Raw genomic sequence first — 20041 nt, forward strand, 5'->3', positions numbered from 1 at the left:
GGGAGTGCTGATGTAGATAGAGCTTTTCTTTAACCCCCGGGATCAAATGGATAACCTGCATGGTAAGCATCACCAGCATACAGGTCATCCATGCAAGCGTGGGTCTCTGCACTACCACTAGGGTCAAATGGAAAGTGGTTATCCTTTCCATGCATTGGGTTACCATCCACAAGTAAAGCTAGAATGGTCAAAATCACTAGCTGTTGCATCCAGTCTGCCATAAGCATCATACGATTAAGCTCGGTCTGTGCTTGGATGTTGTCAACAACACACGGGGTTGCATAGGCTAAAAGTGTTTACTACATTAGCCCCTAAGTGCTGCATATTCATGGACCCTGCATTCTTAGTGATGTCCAAGCATTCAAACTACAGGTCTGTGGACTAAAGGGGCTCCCGCATGGGATCATGATCATCCAAATCCATGTGCTGCCCATGATCTTCTTTCTTGAACTGAAGTTCTTGTTGTGGACCCATACAAAAATTGTCTTCAACAAGATCGTCTCCATCCTTTGCATCATAATACTCTAATACCAAGAGTATTTTGGCAGTCTTTGCCCTGCATGTGGCTTGATGATTACAAGATATTGGCTTAGCACATCGATAGCATAAGCTCGCAGCATGCAATTCCCGTATCGTATCACTAGTAAGGTGCCTAATGCGTTTAGCCTTAGATAGCAATTTACACACATGCTCATCACCATCGGTCAGGTTGGTAATAGTTCTGACATGCTTCTCATAGTAATCTTGCTGCTCATGTACAACAGATGGTTGTCCATGTTCATGACTATAATGCTCTCATGTTGTTCATATGGATGGTCATACCAATGTGGCTGCTGCTTATAATGATATTCATGCTGTCCATACTGCATATGGTGATAATAGCCCTGCTGCGCATCACACGCCTAACCGTCATAAGCATGCTGCCTTTGATCATTGATCCCACAGCATTGGTCATGCTGTCCATAATCTCTATGAGAATGCATGTCACAAAAATGTTCATGCTACTGCCCAAATACATCTATTTGTTGTTGCCTGCTACCAACATTTTGGTCATATTGTTGCCCATAAACACGCTGCCCAAGATTGCATGATGACTGTCCAACATGACTACAATGGTGTCCTTGCATCCTAGGCTAACGATAAGTATGATAATTGGAAAGTCCATGAGCATAGGTAACGGCATGACGATGGTCATAATCACTGGCTTACTGCTCATGCATTGCATAAGAATCTCCATATGCATGCTATTGACCAATGCTGTATGAGCTACCATTTACATGTCTCTAATCATGACTTGCATAAGAACTATGTTGCTGCATAAAGGAATGCTTGTAAGAATAATCATGTTGTCCATGATAGCCATACTGCTGATCAAATCTATTGGAGTATGATCCACCCTCATGACAAGGTACATAGCCTAGGTGTTGCTCAAAGTCAAGTACAATACTTTGGTTATCAAAATTGCCCATATGTGATTTAGCTTAGCACCGATAACTGACCTCACAGCACATCTCTAAGTAACTACAATTCCATCCAAGTGTTCAATTTAGTAAACCTGCCAATGGGGTTACAGACTCTAGAATGGACCTCCTTGAGGCATTAATTCTGCTGCAGATGACTGCAAGAGTTGCACCACCAGTTGATCAACAAGGAAGACAAGATGGTCACTGTCTGACACACAACAGCTGCTTCTTTATCGAGCTCTCAAAGATCTCAGTAGCAGTATCTAGCAGCTGTTCTTACACAGATCAATAAGCAGCCTCAATTCTTAAATGCAACAAGCATTACACTTTCTTGTCATGATATCCCAAACTCCATTGCATATGCCAATGTCATAAATTCATCATCTACAGTCAAATCCACTCCATTGCATGTGCCACTGTCATCTGCTCTTCCCTGCAACCAGTTTGGTTCAGCCAGTTACTCAACCTACCTTTGACAGAATTTTTGCTCCTGTATTCTCATCTAGTGGGAGCACAATTGGGCTCCTCTGACTCCACATTTTTCAGCAGCAGCAAGTTAGGTGCCTGCGCCCATCAATCATTGTAGTGTGGAGTTAGTTCCAATAAGACTATCAGGGTAAAGCCTCATGCTCATAGAAATCTACATGTAAGTGGCCCACAAAAATTTGTATGTATGTGATCCAAACTAGGCTATCTCTGCTTGTCCCTGAATCGTGTTACCCTCCTATAGATCACCATCCACTTTGAGGCTCATAACATTTGGCATTTGGTATACTAGGTACAGGTACTAGTTCAACAAATAATGTTGGTATAACTTCATAAACTTCTACCTCACACTGTAGGGATTTGGTTGTTAATCATGGTTCCATGATGCCTTTGCTGGCCCAATTTATTGGCAATGCCAAGCTTTCAATGCTTCCGAATGCAACATGGACTCTCTCTAACTCCTTTAGAGGAAAACCTTAGCCAACATTTGCAGAGGCAAAAGCTGCTCTTCTAGCTTTGGCACGTCAATTCAGCAAGATAACAGGTCCATGCCAATTGCAGATACTATCCTGGAAGTTCCAATGATGGGACAAAGTAGTATGACTGCACATCGTCCATTTGGTGCCCGTATGAACCACCCTTTTCCACCACAGAGTGGCCCTGGTTTGCAATCCAGGCCTTGAACTTTGCAAGTGGTTCGAAACTTTCAGTCATCTGTTGTTAGCTCTTCAATTCAGGGCTCTCAGGTGTCAAATCCGTCGATGATCAGTCCTGCACCACCAATATCATATCCAAATGCTGGTCCTTCTTTAAGCCACGGAGTTCTTAATTTTGGCCCTTTGTCTCCTGTCACACCCATCTCACCATTTCATCAAAGACAGTAGCTCAAGAGGCCATATTCACCACCTTCCTTTACCACTATAGCTAATTTACATATTCCGGTGCCTGAAATATGTGGTAGCCATTTATGAGGTTTCTAGTCTCAAAGATGCACTGGAAGGCAAGTATGTGGGACTTGGGCCTGGTGGAGACCCCATCAAGAACCCAGAGGTTTTACCAATCGATAAGAACATTCATGCATTAGACCCTCAGGCCATCCCCACGGTTGCTGTTATGCAATGTGCCAAGACTGTAGTTGACAAGCTTCTGGAAAGGCAGAAGCAGGAGGCTAGAGGTGCCTATCCGGAAACCATAGCCCTGGTCCTCTGGGGTACTGATAACATCAAAACATATGGGCAATCCCTTGCCCAAGTCCTCTGGCTGCTCAGAGTGGAGCCTAAACCTGATGCTCTTGGACGGGTTAACAAAGTTGAGGTTGTTCCTGTAGAGCAGCTTGGAAGACCTCGAATAGATGTGGTAGTAAATTGCTCGAGTGTCTTCAGAGATCTATTTATCAACCAGATGAACTTGCTTGACAGGGCAGTGAAAATGGTTGTTGAATTAGATGAGTGTGTTGAGATGAATTTTGTAAGAAAGCATGCTTTGGAGCAAGCTGAGAAACTTGGAGTTCCATTGAGAGATGCTACTACAAGGTTATTTTCAAATGCCTCAGGCTCCTACTCAGCTAACATAAGTCTGGCAATGGAGAATTCTTCATGGGAGAGTGAGCAGCAACTCCGAGAGATGTACTTGAAGCGTAAGTCATTCGCATTTGACTCAGATGCTCCTGGCACATGAATGAAAGAGAAGCAGAAAGTGTTTGAAATGGCACTTGCCACTGCGGATGCTACATTCTAGAATCTGGACTCTTTAGAGATATCACTCACAAATGTGAGCCATTACTTTGACTCAGACCCAACAAAACTAGTGCAAGGGTTGAGGAAGGAGGAGAGAGAAAGGAAGGATCAATGCTGCCTGTCTTCTTCTGAAAAGTCTTCAATGCTACCTGTCTTCTTCTTGGGAATGCCCACTGCTCACTCCAGTGCTCCCTCTAAGTGCTACAGTGTCCTCCTCTACTAAAACCCTAGAATTTTTACCTCAATGTTGAAAAACGATCTGCCATTTTTGTATTTCTGCCTCCATATTTTGTCCAATCTCCATTTAAGACTCCAAGAAAGGCTGCCATCTCTACCTGTGTACCTGAAAAGTAGGGTTTATTGTTGGAAAATGAGACTAGATTTGAGGGAAAGGAGAGAGAAAGGAAGGATCTAAAAACTAAGCTCTGATACCAATTGTAAGGAAGGAGACCTAGGAGAGAGAAGGAGAGAAGGGAGAGACTATAGAGAGGAGAGAGAAAGGGGAAGAAGATGAGAGAAGAAGAGAGAGAAAGACAAGAAGAGGAGAGAGAAATGGCTAGCAACCATGGAAGGACATGGAAGAAGGTGAAGAAGGTGAAAGGACAAATGTATATTCATAAAATGGTACCCTAACCACGTCCTTGTACACCTTAAATACCCCATCCATGTAGCCGGGTATTCGAATGTGCTACCCCCGTGTTAACCTCGTGTAAGACCCTCTAATCCCCTTCTTTACAAACACCCTCACTATCTCTTCTCTCCCTAGTTCTATATCTCCTCTCTTTCTATGTTCTCTCCGTCCTCTCCTTCTTCTATCACTCACTATTTCCTCTCTCTCTCACTTTCATTCCCTCTCTCTCTACTCTTCTATATCAATAGTGCAATACTGAAGAATAATCAATTTATTAAGCCTTATTGGCTATAGCCTTCCTACCAAGCTACCATGCCATGCTTTGGGGTGGCAAGTGTTGGATTTTGGGAGATTCCAATCATGATGATTGAGGGTAGTGTAGCTTTTAGTCTATTGAGTCGAGAAGCTTGATGACGTTTGTGATGACTAGGGTAATGATGACATCATCATTGATGACAAATATGGGACAACCATTTCTTTTTTCTCTCTCTCATTAAAGCCTTTAAGAAAAGATTTTATTAAGACATTACATTGATGCAAACAAACTTGACTTCTTTACTTTACATTGAGGAGAAGTGGCAATAAGGAAAATGAATGGATTTCTAAGGTCATGAAGAGGAAGAAGTTCGATTGGCCCATCTCATCGAGATATAGGAAAATGCATCCCTTGAAGAGAATTCAAAGCGAGAAGGGAAAAAGAGAATGGGATTGGAATAGGAGGGAGGATTTCCAAAGGCACAATGGAGGCATATTCTTCAAGATTATGGAGTACTAGAACAAGTGGTATCCGTGTATAGAAAGGGGTTGATGGAAGATCATAACTCATAGAGTGTGGAGTACTCCTAGAAGATTGAACTTTTTCCTCAAGAGGGTGGTGATGAGCAAGTTTTCGACATAGGAGCACTTGTCTAAAGCATTACCAATTTCTCAAATTATATATCTTATGTGGAAGGGAAGAAGAAACAATCCAACACCTATTTTGGGGATGTTTGGAATCTTGCTAGTTGTGGAATACAATCAAATTTTGGGTAAATGAAGTTGGTTTTTATGAAAAATTAAAATTCAAGACTATTTGGAGAGGTTAGTAGATTGAATGCGGGTGCTTGAGACTATGGAGTGTTATCAAGTAGTGGTCATTAGATGTATATGGTTCTTTAGAGACAATAAGGCCTTTGTAGTCATCATAGTGCTTTCGATCATGAGTAATGTAAGGAATACATAATAATAGCTTTAAAAGGGACTAGTAGGAAGGAGAGAATGTTTAGAGCTTGTTATGAAGCTTTGGCTAATTAGGGAGAGGTTGGCCGAGTGTGAAAGATCATCTCCTAGATTGTGAGGTTCGTGGAAAAGACACGGGATCTTTGTAGCATTTGTTTAAGGAGTGCCAAAAAGTAAGACCCTGGTGGCGTAAAACAACGAGATCGGTTGAGACTGCAAGGTTTTATGGCAAGAATGACTACAAAGAGGCTTTTTCGGTGACTTTGGCAAGATGAATCAGAATCAGAGCTATGGGACGTTATTAGGGCTGTCTTGATTAAACAAGTTTGGAAGAGTAGGACCCTTAGGCTTTTCAAAAGAAAATGCTGTAGTGTAGATTTCTTCTGTTGTAAAGATGCCATTTTGTTTCAAACGGAGTCTCAGTTGCTGCGTCGCCGCATTATGGTAGATGTAAATATTTCACCAATCTTTAATTAAATACAAGAAAAAGCTTCGGCTAAGAAATTTTGGGCTTTCATTTATGCAATGAGCACGACTCGTCGCCTACTCTATGGAATTTGCCTGATGTATATTTTTTTCATTCTAATATAAATATCTACGCATTACAGAAGGGGGAGGTATGCAGAGATCGCAACGGAAAGCATATTAGGCGATAATTATAATCAGTATCGGTTAAAACATGTACTCAAATAGCTATGGTTCAGGACCGTTTTCAATCAATCGAAGAAAGCTACCCATACGATCGTCAACTCAAAAGGACACACTCTGTGAAGGGAGGGCAGAGGCGGGAGTCGTAATGAGGTGACAGCCTTGATCGACTCTCTCTCTCTCTCTCTCTCTCTCTCTCGATTTTGCCACTGAGCAGTGCATCTTGCATCTGCAACGAAGAAGCTTGGCCAGCTTCTTTTTTCTGTGTGCCACTGCAGTATATTTGCTAGGCCTACTGCTGCAATCAGCCCTCTTCAAATGATATCTTTTGTTGCGTGCATGCAGGGCGATTCTAGCTGATCTATGATGTACCAAGTCATGCCAGAATAGGGGATCTCTCTCTCTCTCTCTCTCTCTCTCTCTCCCCCTTTTACCCTTTGCTGTGTCTGTCCCGTGTCTGTGTCTGTGTACTGTGTCGGTCGCCTCGAGCCGACTGCTGGCGATCCATCCCATGACTGCGTGAGGTTGACAGCACCGAACCTCCCGCATCCCCGGTGGGCTCCACAAACAAAGCCTCTTGGTACTTGTAGGGGCCGCACTCTTCTTCCGAGTCCTTGCAGGCTTGCAGCGTAGAAGATTCAAGTGGTGTCCATACCAAAACCTTTGAGTTTCTACTAAACTATTTGTGAATTCTAGGTCTATTTCAACTCTTCTTTTATAACGCTGACCACTTTTATAACGCTGACTACTTTTAAGTGATTTTTTGATTGAGCTTCATCCCATCCCAATCTTTGCATTAAGAAGGGTAAGGGACCAATGCACCGGAGATCCACCTAGTTGTAGCTTTCAAATTGTTGACCTTCCATTATTCATACACAAAGCCTACCAATTGTACTACTTCATATGTTGCTAAAGAGAACGAACATAGATTTATCAATTTTTGAATGAATGTTTCTAGGTCCTTTCAAATGTTTGCAATTTATTTAGCAATAACCATGGTTTGGCTCAACATTATTTGGCATAGGGTTGGCATCATAAACATTGCTTGGCATAACATTGTTATAGGGTTATTTGCTTGACATAGTATGGGCAAAAAGTATTTTAAAAATAGAATAGTGATGGTTGTATACCATATATTGCACTATAGTAATGAATGCTTTTGCAAAAAGTCTTTGGTTTTTAGTTTGTTTTATGTATTATAAGTAGTGTTCCTTGTGCACCAACGTTAGGCCACTTTATGGCAATGCAAAGCTCTCACAAAGCAACTTTAGGAGAGAACCTTGCTATCTCTCTCTCTCTCTCTCTCTTCCCCCTTATGCCCTCCCTCACTTTCTTTGTCTCTCTATATCCTCCCCCCTCTCTCTCCCCATATGCTCTCTCTCTCTCTCTCTCTCTCTCTCTCCTTTTTTCAACACACACACACACTCACTCACTATATCTCTCCCCGTACTTCCTCATTTCTTTTACCACACACACACACACACACACATTCTCTCTCTCTCTCTCTCTCTCTCTCTCTGTGCCTTCCATTTCTTCTCTCTTACTTCCTCATAGCAACTATTCTCTACATTTCCTCTCTCTCTCTCTCTCTCTCTCTCCATCATTCCCTCTACCCCCTCCATTTCTTTTCTCTTGCTCACTTGGAGCATTTGTTCTTTCCATTTCCTCTCTCTCTCTCTCTCTCTCCATTTTGTTCTCTCTTCTTTCTCTCACTTCCTATCAACAATTATTATTTCCATTTTCTCTCTTCTCTATGTATATGTGTGTCTCACTTTCTTTCTCTCTCTGCCTATGCCCTCTGTCAACTCTTTTTCCTCTCTCTCACTCCCTCCCTCCCTTTCTCTCTCTCTCTCTCTCTCTATTCATCTCTCTCTTAGTCTTCCCCTTATGCCCTCCCTCACTTTTTTTCTCATACTATCTCTATTTCTTATGCTTTATCCTTTCTCTCTCTCTCTCTCACTTGTGTGTGCATGTGTCTCTCCCCCCATCTTCTCCCTCAATGCTTTTCTCAATAGAAACATGCACACAATCTCTCTCTCTCTCTCTCTCTCTCTCTCTCTCTCTCTCCATTTCTTAGCTCTCTTCATCATCATCTTCTCTCTACTTATTTTCTCTCTCTCAAATGTTATTTGCTTTTTATTTGTTATTTCACTCTCCACCTCTGTGAGTGTTTGTGTGTGTAAAGTCACATATTTTCCATTGTGAATACTTCTTTCTTCATCCACTACCTACTTTGTTGATTTCCTCCTCTTGGATCCTCTCATGGCTAGCCCTTGGCCTATTTCACCCATGCTCCTTACTTTTCTCCTCACTACTACTACAACCTACACTTGTAACTAGGACTCATTTGCCTTGCTCTACCTAGTGCACATTTTTGGTGCTTTGACACTTGTATGTTCCGTTCACTGGCTTCTTGGAAGCTGGCCTTGGCACCTTCTTGCATGAGAGAGAGAGAGAGAGAGAGAGAGTATGTGTGTGTGTGTGTGTGTGTGCGTGCAATAGGTGGTGATTGTGGACACACACACACATTTGAATTTAAAATTAGGTTTGGGCTAGATTGTATGCTTGAGAGGCTGTCACTAGAGGTTTTGAGCCTCCCAAACCTACAATAAAATAATGTGATAGATGTGCACTTATATTAGTAAAGAGTAGTAAAGATATATACATAAATGCATCTTATCCCAAACATCAAAGAACATTGGTTTTTTTTTCTCTTTCTTTAGTAGATAACTACAAATTGTCTTAAGGGGTATACCTATGTGAAACCATCCATATCACATGAACTCTAAGGGCATTTAGAAAGAGATTCAAAGTTTGAAAACCCGCTGTACTTACATGTTACAAGGTAATAATATAACCATTTTTCTTAGGAAACTTATATCTTTTTTTCAATTTGTAATAAAAAGGTCATGTTTGTAAATCTAAAATTTCAAGTAACCCTCTATTAACCACATGTAGTACATTTAGATTTTTTCAATCCTTAACCCCTCCATGGAAACATAGATTTTGGTTGTTTAGCTTCCTTCATGTGGAGCTAGTAAGGTAGCTCTTGTGTATAAGAAAACATATAAAACCTTGAAGGAAATTCAAGACTAACTTCTTTAAAGGTTTGTCTCTCCAAGTTCATCTTATTGATATAAATGTTGTTGGAATATGTAGTTATGCATGAGATTGTGCACTACATATTCTGTTAGCAAAAGCAAGAGGCTTCACATAAATTAAACTAAAATTTTGCATAAATCCTTTAAAATTTCAAGGAGATTTCAAGTGTATTGTTTCAAAAATCCTTAATTTAAACATATGAAAGACATAAGATTGGATTGTAAAATCTCCTTAAACATTAAAAATGAACTTAATTTTTTGTAATTATTATTTTAGAGAATTGCTATTTTTTCTTCTTTGTATCATTGACGTTTCCAACAACTTGTACTTTATCCTTTGACCTTGATCCTTGATTTTTGACTTTGATTTTTCACCCAACATCCCTTTGCAAGCATCATATTTAGGTAGCACTACTTTGATTTCTAAATTGTGTGGGTCCCATGGTACTCACATTGGTAAGAAAGGGTATCCTAGGGAATAAATGGTTTGATGGTGAGGTAATAGATTGGTTTTAATGAATCATTGTCCTCTTTTATACCTAAATGAAACTCATAAATTGTAAACTAAATGAAGGCGACGACACTTCTTCTAGTAGTTCTTCTCAGAATTTGAGGCCTTCCCACTAGGAGGGCACATGGAAAAACCTTTAGGTTCATCCTATTTTTCTAAATAAGAGTTAAAAGATAACTCCAAGTTGATTTTCTTCCCTTTCTTCTTCTTATTTTATCCTTTTTGAAATGATGAGGTTGCAAAATCATAGTTAATTGTACCTACTCCACTTGAACTTGTCTCCTTGTGGCTTATATCCTATTCCAAAGTTATCACAACTAACTCCTCCCATGTGTTGATATTCCCCACACATGAGATGAGGAGACTAGTATAGAAGATATCACATTTTGATGATAGTAGAGGATGTACATGAGCATCAGAGCCATTCCCACTAATTGGATAATCTTCCCTAGGGATAATAACTCATCCTAAATCTTCTTCGTCACATTGATGTGATTGTTCATAGTGGAAAAATATGCAATATATATATGTCGTAGCCTCATTCTCAAGGATCATTCAATGTGCAAATGTCTTAACTTGGTATAAGTATGGTAACTAGGCTTGGATTTTAGATACTAAATGCATGTCTTACATGCACAAGGTTTGAATCACTCCTATTCAAGAAAACAAAGCAACATGCATTAGAATTGAGCTTGTCCCAGAGGATTTTCGAATATGTAGAGGCAACTAAATGAGAATCCAAAGTAATCAAGGATGACAGATAGTAATGAGATCCCAAAAGTCAAAATATGTCACATATGACCTCAATTTTACATGCATAGACAATGTCATGCATCCCATTTAGCTTCTAGTCAAGGGAGAGATTAGGTAGGGCACACACATGCACTTCTAGTGAGGAGAGCGTGATGAGGATCAGATATCTCACAAAAAGGAGGGGGGAGAAGACTATAAAGATATGGTGGGTGAGCGGGAGTGCAATCGTGGTCTAGGTCTTGTTACACGTGTGGTATGAAAGCAATAATGAAAGGAACACAAAGATAATAAAAGTTAGAAGATGACAAAAAAAGCAACTCAAATCTAACTGAAATGAATAGAAAATAATGTTGATACAATAGCCCATGCATGTGTACTTTGGCATGTTAGTGAGGGGCACCGAAATTTAAAGGATGAGGAGATGGAGAAATGCCATTGAGAAGAGAAGAGAGAGAAGGTGATGGTTGGCTAGAGATAACTATGATACTAGTAGGAGAAGGAACAACCGAATGCAATGTGAAAGGAAAATGACAACCTACCCTAAATAAGGAGGGCAGCTAGAAATTGGCTAACAATAGACATAAACTGACCAAATACTTGCATAAGGGAGAGAAATAATCAACAACCAACGAAAAGTAGGAAAAACACCTATTTTTTTGACATTCACTTATGCATTCTTGCTCGACCATTGTGTGCATGATTCATAATTGCATTGTAAACACACTTCCTTCCCTTCCTTGTCTTCTTCTATGGCCAAGGCTATTTCCACATGTTGGTGTATGGAAGTCTATTGTTACTTTGACACCTCCTATGAAAAGTTTCTTAAAGACATACTTCACATTATATGGGATTTTGTCATCTTTTCCAATCTTTATGCGCTATCATGTAAATAATTGAACATCTCCCTCACTTAGCACATAAAATTACTTTTCTTTTACTCAAATTCTTTCTACTACCTGTAGCTCTCTCTCTCTCTCTCTCTCTCTCTCTCTCTCTCTCTCTCTCTGTGCCCTAATGAAGTTTGATTTTGCTATGAATATCTTCCCACCATCTTTGAATGAGATTTGATTCTGCTATTTGTTGATCAATGTGGAGGTTTTTTTCCCGTTTTCACAATATCAATCTACATATAGTGTATAATTTTCATGAAAATATCTTCACCATGCTTTTGGTGCCTAGCCTCAATAGCCCCAACACCTTCTTGGCCATGAAGAGGATGGTGGAGGGGATGTGATCCTTGCATTCATGATCCAACTACAAAGATATGTGACATATTTGAAAAATAAAAGATATTTATACATAAAACATATATCTTGGTATCATGGGCCATGTTCCCTAATATCAAATCACTCTATCTCATTGCTTTTAGTTTTTGGCAGATGTTATGTGATATTTATATAATCTACTTGTGTGGTAATTACTATCTTAGAGGATCTTGAGTTAGGTGTTGTGTTACCCCTAAAAGCAAGAGTAAAAGTCAAGATTATGGGAAAATCGTGTAAAATCCAAGGGTAGGAATGATTCAAGGGAAGAAATGGTTTTCCCAATATAAATAAGTATATTTACCTAAATAAAGTTTATCTCTAGCAACCCATTCTTTCTTAATGTGAGGAATGAGGTTCCCAACCCAAGTGATTCCACTTATCTCTTGAGATTTTAGTTTTAGCAAGAGTCCTAATTGGGAGAGATTTATAGTTGAAAACCTTTTGCTAAAATTTATCAAATATCCAAATAAACTGACAAGAACTTAGTCTCCAACTTAATGTTGGATATGCTAATGGTTGACATCTTGGAAAAGTCTTCACTATGTTGGCCTTGTAATCTTTCAGTATTGTTGTGTTATCATTAGTGAAGAATTGATCATATAGATTGCTCACTGATCACAAAGTGGAGGCCCTTTGAGTTCTCCCTTTGACAAGAGGTAACACTCATTTCCAATGGATATAGAGAAGTGGAAAAAAATATTATTTTGGGAAAAATAAGTGATATGCACATATTAGACTAGCATGGGTATAAAAAATATGTAAAGCGGCTATTTTTCTTTTCATTGAATACCAAACAAGTTCTCTTTCATCTTCAAGCTCTCTTGTCACAATTTTCATGACTTCTTTCACCTTCTCTCTCTTCTTCTTGTCTTTCTCCCTCTTTTTTCAAAAATTCCATTCTCTTTCTCTCTCTTCTAGTGTCTCATGTGATGCAAGCTTTAAGTCCATAACCATCTTTGCAAGAAATGGAGTCAAATTAACCATTAAAGGAGGGAAGTTGTTCATGTTATTCATATAAGAAATTGGGGCATTAGTGATGACACTCGTAAAATTGGTATGCATCTCTTTTTTTGTGCATGCAAAAAATATCACATGTGGGATGCCAAATATAATCTTATAAATGTCATTTTTAAAATAACACTTATGCAATGTCTTTTGCAACATGGATAATGACATTTGTGACTATAGTGCATCTATTAAGAGATAGCTATTGTTATGCATCCTATAAGTGGCATCCCAAATAACAAATTTTATCACAATCTCATATTTTTTCTTTCTACTTTTCTGCTACCTACATATGGTGCTACAACTATGGTGTTGTGACCTGCCTAAGCATGGTACTACCTTAGTTTTGTCATCTATGTATCTCTATGATGGAAGTAAAATCATTGTGTAGAATGTTTTGGATTCCTAAAGGTTCTTTTCTAATCATACATTATCAAGGTGTAAGCTATAAGAATTCATGAGACTACATATAATTCTCTCATCAAGTGTAATATGTATATTTGTAAAGATTTGTATATAGATGTTGTATGTAGTACTACTTATAAACTTTTGTAGCATTGCTAATAGAATGAGCAAGAAGAGGAGCTATCTTGCATCAAGGAGAAAGAAGTTTAAGAAATTCGTGGTACGTGAATGGAAATTATGGTGTATCGATTTGAGACTCAAATTATCATCATTGAACACCTTTTAGCTAATGTGGATAGCTAACTTTCTACTTCTATGTTCTCTATCATTGATCAGGGGTATATTTCTCTTGTGTTGGCTTTCTCAAAAAAAGAGCTCAGATGATATTCTAAGATTCAGCAAAAAGAAAGTGTAATATATTGTATGTGCTGCTTTGGAGGACATGTTTCTATTTCTCAAGTTAAAGTATATATGTGTGTGTGTGTGTGTGTGTGTGTGTGTGTGTGTGTGTGTGTGTGTGTGTGTGTGTGTGTGTGTGTGTGTGTGTGTGTGTGTGTGTGTGTGTGTGTGTGTGTGTGTGTGTGTGTGTGTGTGTGTGTGTGTGTGTGTGTGTGTGTGTGTGTGTGTGTGTGTGTGTGTGTGTGTGTGTGTGTGTGTGTGTGTGTGTGTGTGTGTGTGTGTGTGTGGATAGAACGAGAGTGGGAACCAAATAAAGAGAGATGATTAGAGAGGGTGAGAAGGGAATATACATTGCTTTTTATGACATTTCATCTATGTGCTACAATAGCTTATAGTCTTGCATGTAAACACCTTTTCATTGGAGACTTAGTTTTGATGCCATACAAGGCAAAAATGGCCATCTTCCCTCACAATATATGCATATTACAAGGAAGCCTATTTGTGTTTAGATTTAGGCATCTGATTTATGGCCCTTAAGCTCAGCCCCATGGATTTGTTTTTGTAGCGTTACTTGCCATCTAATAACGAAGTACCAAGTATTGTTGGAGATGATTAGAGGGGAAGCATGTCAAAAGTGGATTCAGCACATCAAACAATGAAGTGTAGTAGAATGTTGTAATAGACCCTAAAATACTAGAGAGAAGAGAGAGAAAACACATGAATACTAGAGAAAAGAGAGATAAAACACAACACTACAAAGGATAACTTAGAGATATTCTCTTGAAATGGAGGCTATATAGTAAACAAAAGACAATCACATACATGAATCATCGACTGCATGGGCACTAGTACTAGCTTTCTCCCTCCAACAAAATCTGATTGGGAACATTGCAAGAGTATGAATCATTGAATGAACGGAGGAGAAAGTATGCAACCTATCAACAGGTCCACAATTGCGATCATGTTGACCAATCTTCGGTGGCCCAAAAGTATAGGTCATCTAGCCATAAATGTGTTAGCTAGCTAGGAAATGACCAAAATAATCACACACCAAAATAGTAGACCATATCACTAAATGCCAAGCCCACTGGCATAAGCACCAACTCACATATTAATTAACTATATCTCCTAATACCCTCTCTCAGATCATGGGTAAACATGTATGATACAATGATACATTAATAATGACTTTTCATATGACACACAATAATGACCATCAGAATAGGATCATGGATATCCAAGTAGTGGGTGATCAAGCCACCATCAAGGTGCATCATAAAGAACTTGATGTTGATGTTGATCGTACCAATTCTTGAAAATAGAGAAGAACATAGAAGCCTCTCAATGTCTATCAAACGATATCTTGCAATAGCATGCATGACCAGCCTATAAAAAATGCTCGTGAACATACATGACCATGGATTTATCACCTTCAACTACAACAACAAAGTGTCCCCCCATGGGAGCATGGAATAGGAGTCAATCCCACTCTCTATAAATAAGTAACCCACCATGAACCTTTATATCCATCCTTGTTCAAACATTGCAAACTACAAGACTTTGATCGATACATTAGGGACATCTGTCTTTCGATCCTATGCACTTATATAGGTATATAGATGAGGCTCACTAGCCCCACCTTACCACCATCTAACACACCCTCTTTTTCATTGGAGAGTCATGAGAGATGACTATAATACCTACACTAGAAAGCAGTAGAAGGAGAGGCTCCCAAGTGCTTCCCCTTCTTGATAGAAAATGATAACTTCCATACATTGGACATTGTATTTCCTAGGGAAACAAAGTTTGAATATGAGAAATATGAAGATAATGCATCAAAATAATATCTATCCTAGTCGTTGTTTCTCTTTTCTTTGGTGAAGCCACTAACCCCTTATAATCCTTGTGTAGATATCTCTTCTTTCCACAATGGTAGCACTCTGCCTTCGACTTCTTCTTTCTATCACTCTAAATTTGTAAATCCTAGCCACCATGTCGAGATAGAACCCTTCATAATTGCAAAAATGCCTCATGCTCAAGCAACATCACAGACATATGAGTAAAGCTCACGGGTTGCAAAGAGGCTTGAATTGGCAAAGCATTGGCCACTCCATCAAACTATAGAGGAAGATTATAGAGTATAGTCCTCACTAAATGTGCCTCTAAAAGAGCAGACTCCATATGGTGAAGTTGATTTTGAATCTGTGTCATAAGAAGTAAGAAAAATTGAATTTTATCTATAGGTTTAAATGTAATCTACTAGAGTTGACCATAGAGGGTCATTGCATGTATGGTAAAAGGAGCCTTATACATCTACAACTTGTCCTACACCTTTGAAGTGTTCTTGTAGGGTAAAAACTAGACCAACATCTTAAAAAATGCTAGGGAATAGAGTTGAATATGCATGGTTATCGTGTGACTCCTATGTAAGCATAACTTTCTCATAAATATCATGGTGAAAATCTTTTGGAATTGGATCAGGAATGGGGGGATGTGAAATAGCTCAGACACCATTTACCATAATCCCTTTTGCACACATAACATATTTTTATAATACCACTTCATGTGAGATAGTCATGGCCATGAGGTTTATCGTCACATTAAAGTAATAGGAAGGTGCCATTTTGAGAGGATAGGAGTAGAAAATAAAGAAAAAAAGAGAAATAGAGAGAGAGAGCATAGATAAAGCACAACAATGAAAGACAACAAATAAAATTGAAAAAAGATGACAACTACCATAAAAGGATCAAAATATATCTATAATAGTAGAGAAAATAGCAAATGGAATTAAAAAGAGAATCACCCAACCTAAAAACACAAGAAAAAGAAAAATTTCAAGTTAAGATCCATAAACATGTAGTTTTTTGAGCATTAGATACAACAAGAGTGGTGAGAAATAGATTAGGTTGCTGACACAATTTGAAAATGCCATGTAGTTAATGTAGTAAATGCAAATGATAGCACTCCAAATTATGCATTTGGAATAGAGAATGAACATGCCAAAATTGAAAAGTAGTAGTTTTTCCAAACAATAGAAGGTTAAGAAAACTAATTAAAAGGAATTTGCAATCATAACATTTGTAGTGAAAGTCTCATGCTATGCCAAAAGTGGATGCAACAATGAAAGCTAGTTTCAATTTTCATCATGCTTGATAGCATATACAAACATATAATATTTAATGGATAATAGAGATAGCTTCTATGTACCCAAATCTTACTCCATCGCCTATTGCCAATTTTCTAATTGCAAAAAGCCCTTCACAAAGGTGGGATTCTATCCTATATGGCATGAGTCACCAAACAATAGTTAGTACAAACAAACTCAGTGGAATTTTCCAAGTTTTTCCATGATCACCACATGTCATTCTATGGGGTTGCCACTCCTTAGGAAGTCCCTCAATCCTTGCATCATAGAGTGTCTTATAGAAATTTGTGGAAATCCCCTTAAGGGACCCCATCCTCATAGATCCACACAAATAAAAACTCCAAAGGCATGTCCACCCTTCATGAATCCTTGTTGGGAATCACATATCTATGTTGCTTGCCACAAATGCAAGATACACATGGGGAGTGGCTCACCCCAATCTTCAGCAATCCACAAACTAGTTATCCATGAGTTGCCTTCCAAAGGTGCTCATAAGTAAACATGTCAAAGTGATGAGATAGACCTTTTTCTTTGAAAGGATACATTGAAAATAGTCTTTCTAGTATGTTGCACATAGAAGAGCTCAAAAGTACAATAACAATTCTTGCTTATTAAGTTGCTCATGAGAATATAACTTGGGTCACTCTCACTCAACAGTTTATGTAGACCCATGGGCTAATTATATAGCCCCAGATGGCTAGGGCTAGGGGTTCCCCTTCCCATCAAGACCATTCACACTCAACTAGCCTTATCCCCTCCAGCATATGCTTACACTCTCAACACCCCCCCTCAATGCAAAATGGCATTGGATTACAAAGCATGACAGGATGTCCCCCCCTTAATCCACAATGATATGCCTTTTTTACATCAGGCTACAAAGATGGCTATAGGTAGAGAGTTTACAAGACTCAAAAGATCTTTAGTTGATGGGGAGGCAACATTAGCCTCCAATTCCTAAGGTGGTTCTAGAACACTATGACACTTGTTAGTAATATGCCCAGTCTTCTTGGATTTATTGCATTTCATTTTTTTAAGGTACTTCTTCTAGCAATTACTTACAATATGCCATTTTTTAATGGTAGAAAGAACACTTTGTGAAAACTCTATGAAATAGCACTTGCTCATGTATATACTGAAGTGCCCTCCTTATGGTTCCTCTTCTCTGCATCCAAGCATGACTGGATGGTACCTTCCAAGCTAGGATTTGGGATATTTGTTAATGTTGTTACAAGAGTAGGAAAAATCTTTTTGACGACCTTCAAAAGGATAGCAATAGCATTCGGTTCTACTATTGGTGCTTGTATGGAAGCCATGAGCCCCCTTCATATAGAAGATAAATTTTCCCAAATCCTCCCCTTCATTATATTCTAGGTTGAAAAATTCAATTTTAAGAAAATTTTGTAAATTTTTTCCACAAGTACCATAGAGTTTTTCCAACTCATCCCATTTGGCCTTGGTAGAAGAGTGGTGATCTACATGGTGTATTAAAGATTCATTAAGGTGGAGCATGATAATAGCCTAAGCTTATTGATTGTCTTCCACATAATTTTTGTGATATTTGGGTTGGAAGGATTAACAGGTGTGGGTCCCATGATGAGAGGGCAATAACCCCTTTCCATCATCTTCTATTTGATAAGAATTTTCCATGGATGGAAGTCATTTTCGTTAAAACTTGAATTTGTGGATGAATGTAAGCATAGGTTGAGGCCATAAGAAGGTCTTACTCCTTGCTAAGTGCAAGTAGTAGTGTCTAATCCTTTACAATAGGCCATGAATAGCTCAATGCAAGAAAAATTAATATAAGATGTTTTAGACAAAGTGGGCAAGTATTTGTGTGCTTATAAGTGGACGCACAAATATTACAAGAAATGGAAGAAGCTTAATATGAAGTGGTTTTTCAATTTAAGCTTTTAGATTTAGAGAGTTAGCAGACCAAAGAGCATGTGTCAATGTTAGCAAACACTAGTTGCAAGCTTAGTGTAATTCTTAACCATGATCAATATAGTCGGCCTCTCGATGCACTCAACCTCATCAATGAAGCTTAGTTGAGTATCTCCATACATGGAATGGGCTCTTGATGAAGTGCATCAATGATTAAAATCACTATTAATGATAATGGTAAAGAGAGAAAATCAAGAAAGTCAAGCTTTCAAGCTTGTGGCTATGGCTGCAACAGGATACATAGTTAGGGTTTGTCTTATTGTGGGTAGCAGGGAAGGAATTATGCCAAACCCTCTTAGGTGGAGATAACCCTTTGAGGGGCTAACAAATTCCTATGGTGGCTCAGGGGACTATGCCCTCTACTACCTATGGTTCTACTTGAAGCAGGTCGATGCTGCGTGAAACTGTGCCAAATCTACGTCTATAGCAATGTTGTGCTCATGAGATCACAATGTTAGGATATTATGTGCCACATTACTGCAATTTGAGCTAGGGAAGACATCTTTAGAAGAGGTCTTGAGCTAAAAGTCTCTCTTTTTCTCTCCCCAAGTCCTCCAATAGAGGTGGGTATGGTAGGCAATAATGGAAGTGAAGAGTATGATGGAGAGGATGAAGGCTCATGTGCACTTAGTGATAGATGATGCTAAAGGAAGTTGAGGAGATTGGAGATGGCTCTAATACCATGTGGAAAATGAGAGTGAAGTAGCATTGAGATGGGCATAAGAGGGAGAGAAGCGCTCAAAAGTACAAGAACGAGTCTTGCTTATTAAGTTGCTCATGAAAGTACAACTTGCCTCACTCTCACTCAATAGTTGATGTAGAACCATGGGCTTTGTATATAGCTCGAGATGGCTGGGGTTAGGGTTTTCCCTTCCCCTCAAGACTATTCACACTTAGCTACCCTTATCCCCTCCAACATAAGGAGGATTTGCATGCTTACACTCTCAACACACTTAACATTGATTCTTCTCTTGTCTATGTGTAATAACATCCTATTTGCATGCAAAAGTGTGAGACTTCTTAGTCTTTGGTCAAGACTATTCCTCAAGACCCTTTGCACCTCAAGGTCTTTATTCTATCTTTTGAGTGTATTATGCATGCTTTTTGACATTTTCTCTTATATTTATTTATAGGGATACATTATCTACACATGGACAAACATTGTTACATGTGACATTGATGAGGATGACAAAATCATCCTACTTAGAGGAGGTTTGTTTTCTTTTCGACAAATGCACATCATTATTGACCTTTATTTGACACATGTTCATTTGTGATGGGAATATATAACATGTATCTGAGACCTATGCTTACTATGTTTCTATCATTGCAAT

At 38.8% G+C, this 20041-nt stretch overlaps 1 pseudogene; it reads left to right on the forward strand.

The window, feature by feature from the left end:
- The first annotated feature begins 2497 nt into the window (after window positions 1-2497).
- Window positions 2498-3626, forward strand: LOC148025920 (magnesium-chelatase subunit ChlH, chloroplastic pseudogene; annotated as a pseudogene).
- Window positions 3627-20041: the final 16415 nt, after the last annotated feature.

This window comes from Lygodium microphyllum, chromosome 14 (assembly GCF_053477565.2).
Source record: "Lygodium microphyllum isolate KBCC chromosome 14, Lygodium_microphyllum_v1.1.10, whole genome shotgun sequence".
NCBI lineage: Eukaryota > Viridiplantae > Streptophyta > Polypodiopsida > Schizaeales > Lygodiaceae > Lygodium > Lygodium microphyllum.